The sequence below is a fragment of the Lemur catta genome, chromosome 10, assembly GCF_020740605.2.
Source record: "Lemur catta isolate mLemCat1 chromosome 10, mLemCat1.pri, whole genome shotgun sequence".
In the NCBI taxonomy this organism is placed as follows: domain Eukaryota; kingdom Metazoa; phylum Chordata; class Mammalia; order Primates; family Lemuridae; genus Lemur; species Lemur catta.
This window is the reverse complement of record NC_059137.1, coordinates 25,639,409-25,649,060: the sequence shown is the minus strand read 5'-3', so window position 1 is coordinate 25,649,060 and position 9,652 is coordinate 25,639,409.

Here is a 9,652-nt window from a genome sequence, read left to right as displayed (position 1 = left end):
AGTAAACATTGAATACGTTGTAGCATTTCCTCCTTGTTTTAGGGATGTGGACCTGAGGTTCAGAGAGATGAACCTCAGAGGAACCTCTCTAGAGTCACAATGCCAGGAGATGATAGCGCTGGGCCTTAGCACTGAATCTTTCCTCCCCAAACCCAAACCAAGGTGCAGAAGAGACTGCCCATCTGGCAGGGATGTGAGACTTCGAGCCAGACTTTGAGAGAGGAGAGGAGATGGAAGAGAGGCAGGAAGGCATTCGAGGCAAGGGACTAGCGTGGTCGAAGTCTAGAGACAAGGAAGGGCAGGGCGAAGTAGCATTCTGGGAGTGGCTGGGGGCGTGGCAGGAAGGCTGGAGAGTGCTCTGGGCCAGGTCACAGACAGCTCTGAATACCAGGTCAAGAATATACTCCACCATCTGAACATCACAACCCTTACAACCCAGCAACTTCTTGATATATACCCTAGGTAAAGCCCTAACTCCTGTGCACCAGGAAATGCACACGAGAATATTCATAAAAGCATTGTAAACAATGGTAAAAAACTGGAAATAAGTATAATGTCTACTAACAAGTAAATAAATACTAATTATGGTCTATTCATCCAATGGGATACTATACAGAAGTGAACATGAATGAATGAAATCCACATGCAATAACATGGAATTTGTGTGAAGAAAGAAAGCTGCATACAACAGAATGCTATTCAGCCTTAAAAAGAAGGAAATCCTACCATTTGTGACAACATAGATGACATTATACTAAGTGAAATAAACCAGCCACAGAAGGACAAATACTGCATGAGTCAACTTATATGAGGAATCTAAAACAGTCAAACTCATAGAAACAGAAGAAGGTAGAATGGTGGTTGCCAGAGGCTGGGGGGCCGGGGTGGAGGATGGGGAATTGTTACTCAGTGGATATAAAGTTTCAGCTACACAAGATGAATAAGTGCTAAAGATCTGCTACTCAACATAGTATCAATAGTTAACAGTATGGTATTGTGCACTTTATAATATGTTAGGAGGCTAGATCTCATATTAAGTGTTCTTTCTGCAGAAAAGAAAAAATAACACAAGGAAATATTAATATTTGGAGGGGATGCGTATGTTTAGAACCTTGGTTGTGGTGATGGTATAATAGGTGTATGCATATGTCCTAATTCATCCAGATGAACATATTAAATATGTGCTATTTTAATATATCAATTATACCTCAATAAAACTTAAAAAAAGATTAGAGTATGATACCTTTTTATAAAGCTCAATACAAGCAAAAATATGAAATAATAGGTTGTTTTCTTCCATATAAGTTTGGAGTGAAAGCATTAAAAAATGAAGGGAATACTGAACAGAAAGTTCAGGATGGTAGACATGCGGGGGTGGTCTGTGGGGGTCTTCCAGGGAATGAGTTAGGAAAAGCTCACCCAGGTAGATGCAACAGTGCTAGAAACATTCCAGTCCTAGACTTGGGTGGTGGCTTATGTGCATTCTTTTTTTCTTATATAAAATATATGCATAATATATTTTATATAATTTTTTATTACCAAAAAATATATATTTCTTAACTTACATATGTAGTAGATGTATCTTTTGTATGTGTCATATATTGCCTTCTAATACAACTATAAATTTTACAAAGAAATCATGGAAAAACCTAGTGCAAATGTGCAAATAAATGAGTGAGAGCTAAATTAGGACCCTTGGATCCCTTGAGAATACAAGGTCTTGGGGCATGTGGCATCCCCCCCCCACTCCAGCTCTCCTATTGATATGTAATATTGTTTCAAACTTTCATTCCTTTAGCACCCATTCTCTGAGCCCCTACTGTTTCAGGAATTTGGAGATAAAAACGACTTTGTCCTTGTTCTAGAGCAATGGTCCCCAAACTTTTGGTGACGTGCTGCTCCATTCCTAATAGGCTGGGAACTGTACCAGGTATGGCCTGAGCTTTGGGGACCACAGCTCTAGAGGAAGGAGCTCAATTAGTTGGGTGGGTATGAAATGTACGGACCCAGAAATACCAAGTTGGGCAAAGTCATGGAATCAGGTCCTGGTTCCTTTGGACCTTGGATGGTGACCCCAAGGACATGCTGCAGAGGAAGATGGAGCTGGTTTCATCACTGGCATCAATGTCCTCTTCTGTGCAGGCCCCCCCGTCATTCTCCACCCAGTTGGAGTCATCCTCACACTGTTACCCTCGGCCAGCCACTACAGAGACTGTCTGCAGTCTGACTTCCCGACTCCCAGCCTGTGAGCATCCTCCCACCTTCCTCCCACCCCCAGAGCCCCGCCAGGACCTGGCAGGTTGGTGTTGGCTGTCTGAGGCTGTCAGAGCACCTGACACTGACCTTGTATTTTATCAGCAGCTTTGACCATTGTGCAGAGCACTCTGCTTTACACCAAGGGGGACGCTGGGAATGCAAGACACAACTCCCGCCCTCAAAGAGGGCTCACGACTTAGTTGTGCCCCTCAGTTCCAGTCTCTTGCTCTCCCCAAACACTCAGCCCATTTGAAAACCCTCTGGAAAATAAACACATTATGTTTTCCTTGTGAATCATGTATAAGATGATTATAAAGTAGAATTAATATTTCATGTCTTAAAACAACCTCCCTCTCATCTGTCTTGCAGTGAGCTCTGCCTCTCCAGGATTTGGGGGTAAATTTGGGGTTTCTGCAGCACCCAGTGTGTCCCTGAGTGCAAGCTCTCTTGGCCTTGCATGGAGTGGCTTATTCACAAGGTAGGTCCTCCCTGCCGGAATGGATGCTTGCTGAGGGCAGAGACACATCCTTTATCTTCATGTTGCCCGGGCCCGGCACAGGGGTGCTGCTCAGGAGAGCCTGCTGAACATCCGAAGGGAAGAAACTGTTTCTGGATTTTGATAATACATCTCCCCTCTGAGGCCTTGCCCTTCCAAACCCCAGAGTCCTGATGTCCTGTCTGAGCTGCTCATGTGTGCTGTATCTCATAGCATCTCAAGGAGGCTTTAGGCTTTGTGGCTTTTAGAGGCACATTCTATAGTCAGGGCGTGTGTACACACATATATGTATAAATGCATGAACATGCACTCTGGTTATTCTGGTTACACAGCATTGCACTGAAAACCCCATAGTATCAGGCTGTCCCCATTTAGGTGTCTAAAAATAACAACCCGAATAGAATGAATAGAATATTCATTCAAAAGTGCTTTATGGTTGCAAAGTGCTGTTACAGCCACTCACTGCAGGCAGAAGTCACGGCAACCCGGGGAGGTGGGTGTTACTCGCCTTTCCCACTTCACAGACAGGGAAACGGAAGCTCGGAGAGGAAAACTGTTTTGGCCAAACCCAAGCAGCTCCAGGTCTCCTAGTCTCAAAGTCAGAGACATCCTGGCACACAGCGACGGGCTGGTGCAGGAGGCTGCACGGTGCTTGGTCCCCATCCAGGGATGAAGTTGCAAAGCTCTCGTGCCCTGGCTTGTTGCTAAGACCCAGTTCTGGTCAGGAGCTTGTTTCTCAGGATGGGCTGAACTAGAAACTAGAGCTTCACAGTGAAAAAGCAATGCTCTGTGCCTTGCCAGTTCAACAACTGTAGCTTCTTGAAACCTCTATTCAGTCTAGCTCTGTGCTGGGAAGTATTACTTCCGCATTAACTTAGCTATGTATGCGCCCTGCCTCCAGGATTCACAGAGGAGACACTTGACCTAGGCTGGGCTACAAGTGGGGGATATCGGCGAGAGAAGCTTCTGCAGAAATGAAAGTGTAAGCTGGATGTTCGGGATGAGTAGGCACTAGCCAAGCACGGGTTGTGAGTGAGGAGCTAGGGAGGCCAGGCAGAGAGAAGGGCATTCAGCCAGGGAAAGAGGTTGAGCAAAGAGACTTTATTATTCTATACATCCACCTTCATGATGTTTACTACATATGGCCATATGTACTACCACCTGCACAATTCATATATTTTATTCGACTATTTTAAAAACTTAAATATATTTATATAAAAAGGACACACTCTATCATGGGTTTGCTTGCTAGTTTCTCTTTTCCTTATACACATCAAAATAAATACCTAAGTATTTGAGTGAAAAACAGCCATGCTTTATCCCCAGTGAGTCATCTGATATACCCAGGTAAAGTGGGCAGCATGTTTGGGAATCAGTGAACAAAGGCAGGGTCATGAGTAAGAGCACGGGCATGGGGGGACCGCTGAAAGAGCAAGCGTGAAGGAGCTAGAGAGAGTTGGGACGGGAGGATGGAGGACTGAATGGGGCCTGAACTCGAAAGGGCTTGTGCGCCCGGCTCAGGCACAGGGAGGGATCGTCTCCGAGTCCGGGACAGGGGGTTGCTGAAAGGCTGTGCTATGAGAAACTCAGAGGCAAGGGAAAGCCAGGACCTCTTTGTCACGGCTCAGGTTGGCCTTTGAAGGTCTAGATCTCAACTCTCAGGAAATCCTGAGGAGGCAGATCTCTAGCAGAGAACAAGCATTTGAGTAAGAAAAGCATCTCCCTGACAGCTAAATGACTCTGAGCAAGTCACATAACCTCGAATGGCCTCGAGCATCCTGTCTGTGAACTGGACCTGTGCCACGGTGCCTGGGCAGGACCTGCAGGTTGCGGGCCCCAAGTCTCTTTGCCCACCTCCCTCTAGATCAGGGTTTCTCGACTTTGGCACTACTGTCACTGGGACCAGATGACTCTTTGCTGTGAGGAGCTGTCCCGTGTGATGCAGGATGTTTAACAGCATCCCTGGCCTCTACCTCCAAGATCCGAGTAGCATCCTCCCAGGTATGGCAACCAAAAATGTCTCCAGACATTGCTAAATGTCCCCTGGAGAAGGAGAATGCCACTAAGACTTGTCTTTAGAGAGATGGAGTGAGTTCTAGTGGCCTCAGTGGTGTCAGCTGAAGCTGGACCCGGGAGAGCAGAAGGCTTCCTGCAGACGGGCCGATGCCTCCCAGCTTCAGAATCCCAGATGGGAAAGGAATAGTCAATGACGGAGTTTTTGTCATTGTCTTTGTCACTGAAAGGGTGACTCAAGGATTCCCTAACACTCATTGACTACTGATTCACTCATTGTGGTCCAAGAAACACAGAGCATGTGATCCCCAAGAGGGTCACGTGCTCCTGGCACTCAAAGGCATAACGCCATGCTTCCCTGCTTGGGCCTGTCTTCCACGCAAAGGCAGCTAACAGGAGTACAGACCCTTATTTTGGGCTCAGGGTAACCATGGGAATAATCAGGCCAAGGACCCAACATGGCAGCAGATTTGCACACACTTTCCAGGTCCTAGAACCTGGCCAACCTGTTATTTGACTCATAAAAATAATTATAGTAATAGCATGAGTTGAGCATCTACTGTGCACCATTGCACACACTTATCTAATCCGCACAACAATCCATTATCCCTGTGTGATACGTGAGGGCACTGAAGCTCTGCAGGACGGGGCAACTTTCAGCCCACGACTACCTGGCTCCAAGTAGGTACAAGTCCTCCTTCCTGGCAGTGCTGCGAGGAAGGAGGGCAGCCGAAAATGTGCAAGGGTTTTGAAGAAGCACAGTCATCAACTGGCTCCTTAACTGTGGCTTTGGGTGCCAGAGCTTCAAGCCACATGGACATAAACAAAAGACTGCCACCTCTGATTATTCATTGTTTATTTACTTATTGTTCAACATCACCTTTACTGATATTTTTAATCTCTTTTTTTTTGGTGGAGGGGATCATCTGAGATACGATGTTGTTTTTAATCTTGTCATATAAAGCCAAGAAACAGAACAGCGCACAAATCCAGCTTAGTGAATTATTATGACGCACACATCATTTTGATCACCAACCCATCAAGAAACAAAACTTTGCCAAAAGGCTGGGCGCAATGGCTCACACCTGTAGTCCTGGCACTCTGGGAGGCTGAGGCAGGAGGATCGCTTGAGCCCAGGAGTTTGAGGTTGCTGTGAGCTAGGCTGACGCCACAGCACTCTAACCAGGGCAACAGAGTGAGACTCTGTCTCAAAAAAAAAAGAGCTACTGTTATTCTCAGAAAAGCCACCTCAGATCCCCACCAGCATTTATTCCTTAAATGAAATCAGAATAGAATCAATCAGAAACTCCCAGAGGGCACTGCCTGTAGTAAGGGTGAGAATATTGTTTTACAGAATTTATTGACACATGCACAGTTAATATGTTTATACTTATGATGTAAAATGTATGTCTCACAACACACCATATCTTTTTTTATTTTTTTTCCTCTCCACCCACCCCAACATGCCACATTTTTAGAAGTTTGAAAAACACTGCATAATAGGCACCTTTACATATACTTCCTTGAGAGGGGGTTTGATAGCTTCATTTACAAATGAACACACTGAGGCAGAGAAGATCAGTGGCTGCGAGTACATAAACAAGGTCTAGACCTAAGGCCCTAAAAATCTACTAAAACTCTTACCAAAGGGATAGGGAAATTGATACTAGGTAGGTAGCTATCCCTTCTTCCCCAACACAGCCCATGTGCTTTAAGGGAAATAATTCCACTCCCAGATTCAGGTCTAGATTGACTTAAGCTAATTTGGTCTAAGGAGACAAACAGATAGCTGCTAAGGCTTCTGTATAAGAAACTTCCTTGGTGAAAGCTATCTGGAGAAGATGTCCATTTTCTTCTGGATGTGAATGAGGAAAAAAGAGTCCCCAGAAGTCAGTCTGTGACCACATGGAAAGATAACCAGCCTTAAAATGAAGTAGATGAAAGACAGAAAATAAAGATGAAAATATGCTGGGTCTTTGGTGACACCATCGAGCTGTTGAATTAGGCCTCACTTGAAACCTCACCTAACTTTGGACCTTTTGGTTACAAGAGACAATAAATTATCTTCAATATTTAAAAAAAAAAAGATCTAGAAATCACCCAGGGGCACCTTTTAAATGCTGATTCCTGGTCTCTCTGCAGAGATTCTGATGGGGTGAGGCCGGTAGTTAAGAATGTACATTTTTAATACGCACCTTCAGGTGATCTGAGTGCTGGGGGTCCTGCCTGTCACACTGCGCTTCACTGCTTTGGAGCAGGGGTCCCTCGAGAGGTGTGTGCTTGATCCACTGTGTGGCTGGAAAAACGCATTTGAACTTCAATTTCTATTTATGTTCATGTCATTTTTTAATAACATCTATGTGTTTACAATCTATATACTGTACAACTATACGTGTATATAATTTACAAACACACATATGGGTATACAATGTGTGTCTGGCCTCGTGCACACCTGACCTTATACAAATGCACACATGGGCACACAACAGAAACACAAGGGCACATGGTAGGGGGCGTTATCATTTTTCGCTGGTTGGGAAGCGATGAGAAAAGGAAGGAGATTGCTGCTCTGAGCCATAGTCATCGCCGTGTGGGCCCTATTTTCAGAAAGATGATTGTTCTTTGTTCAGGCTGCCCACGTGAAGAGGACATGGGCAGTTCTAGACCCTGTCGTGAATGCTGCATACACAAAATATGATGAGAATGGCCCCTGGGATTGTGCGACATGGTGGCCTGGTGAAGTGGTTAGGAACATGCAGGGAATTTGGGGTCAGCCAATCTCAAGGTTATGTTCAGGTTCTGTGGAGGATGAGCCACGAAATCTTGGGAAGAGACTTACTCTCTCTGACTCTCAGCTGTCTCCCCTATAAAATGACAGTAATAACAGTCCTAGCCTCCAAGGATTGCTGGGATGGTCACAAGAGCAGGCGGTAGCAAACAGCTCCCACACTCTCACAACCTACCTGACACTGTTCCAAGTACTTTACACAGGTCTCTCAGCAGTTCTGCTTAATAGATATGGCTATTATGCTCGTTTTACAGACAGGAAACCCAGGTAGAAGTAGGTTAAATACTTTGCTCCAGATCATAGCTAGCAAGTGACAGATGCAGGATTGGAACCCGGACCGCTAACTGCAGAGGCCACATTCAACCACGCTCCTCTATAACCTCTCCCTAAAACTGCACGTCAAGTGCTCTGCACGAGGCCTGGCACAGAGCTGCGTTCAGAAAATGGTGATTATTGCCAGTACTGTCACTACTCTGACTGCAGGTGTGATTGCCAGGTGCCCACTGTATTCCAGAGTGAGGTTTCTTTCACATAGATTACCTCGTTGAGTCTTTGCAAGAAACTGGCATATGAATATTATTGATTCCATCTTACAGGCAGGGAAGCTGAGGCTCCGAGAAGGTAGTTTGCCCATAGAAGATACTTAGAAACTCTTAATTGCTTTTGTTCTAGAGGTTTATTCTTGCAGATACTATTAGTCCATTTAAAAGCTTCTGGTGAGGGGACTTGACTGGACAGTGTTATTTCTCTCACATTCTAGAAACCAGCTCCCCTCTCACTTCAGTTGTATGACCCTTTCTTAGCCAGACAGGATTAAGATGGCCCATCCATCATTTGTCAAGAGGAGGTCTGAATTCCTAGGAAAGGGGAACTTGGAATCAGTTGTTTGGTCAACACTTGGACAGATCATCTGAAGATGCCCAGTGAGGTTGCTGGAAACCCAGGAAGAAACAAAACAGTATAAGAGGTAGCAATGTAACAATGTTTGGGGAGATAAGATATAAAAAGGTAAATGTAATACATGCTAGTATATTTCTTTCCTTGTGTTTGTATGGTTTTGAAACACATCGTGAATAAAACACCTGGGGGTTTCCTTTTAACTGCAGATAGAGTTGGTGGAGTTTGTGCTGAAAGCACACAAAGCCTGTTCTGTGGCTGAAATGGACTCCATTTTAATCTTCTATGATGATGCCATTATTTTTACAGCTGCTTCTACAACCTCATATATGATTTACATGCAAGGGCTGGCCTTGCTTTTTATGTAGGTATGTACTGTCCCCTGAAAACTATAAATTCCCACAGGGCAGGGCCCATGGTGGCACGGGGTGGGGGGAGGGGGAGAAAAGGGCACAGGGTTTGGAGACAGGTGTCCCTAGACTAGCCAGGTTCTGACATCTAATGGCTAGACAACCTGGAGCAAGTCATTTAATGTGTGAGCCCCTAGAGGTTAATTAAACCATATCTAGCAACTATTAGTAGCTGAAATAGAAGATATCCATATTATGTAAAGGCCTGTCATGTGATTGGCATGAATAGGATTTGCATGCTCCTCAAATTTCAGTATTTCATAATAGAGTATTTGCTTGGAAATCTTTACCCAGAACCTCATCTATTTGCTTTAAGGAATCAATAAGAAAGTCATGAGCTCCTTGTCGCTTATTAGGTTTTGAGGCTTTTAAAAAATTTTTATTTGGAAATAATTTCCAACATATAAAATGTTACAAAAATAAAAATAGTATAAGTCACCCTATAAATCCTTCTTCATATTCACCTATTACTAAGATTTTACACTCAGGGTAAGTTACAGGCATCATGGCCTTTCACCCCTGAATACTTCAGTGTGTATTTGCTAAGGATAGGAATATTTAACTTCATTCAACTTCATTTATCCACTTCATGGATTTACACTGATACAGGACCTTTGTCTTACCTACTGTCCATATTCCAAGTTTGCCAGTCAATTTATGTTAGGTTTTGACTACATGGAGCTCATCTCAAGGTGCCAGATTTGACCCTTGGAACTTTCAACTTGCAGCATGGTGAACAAAATTAATTTGTAAACTTTTCTGTTTTCAGGGCAAAAAATGGAAATAGGTTGG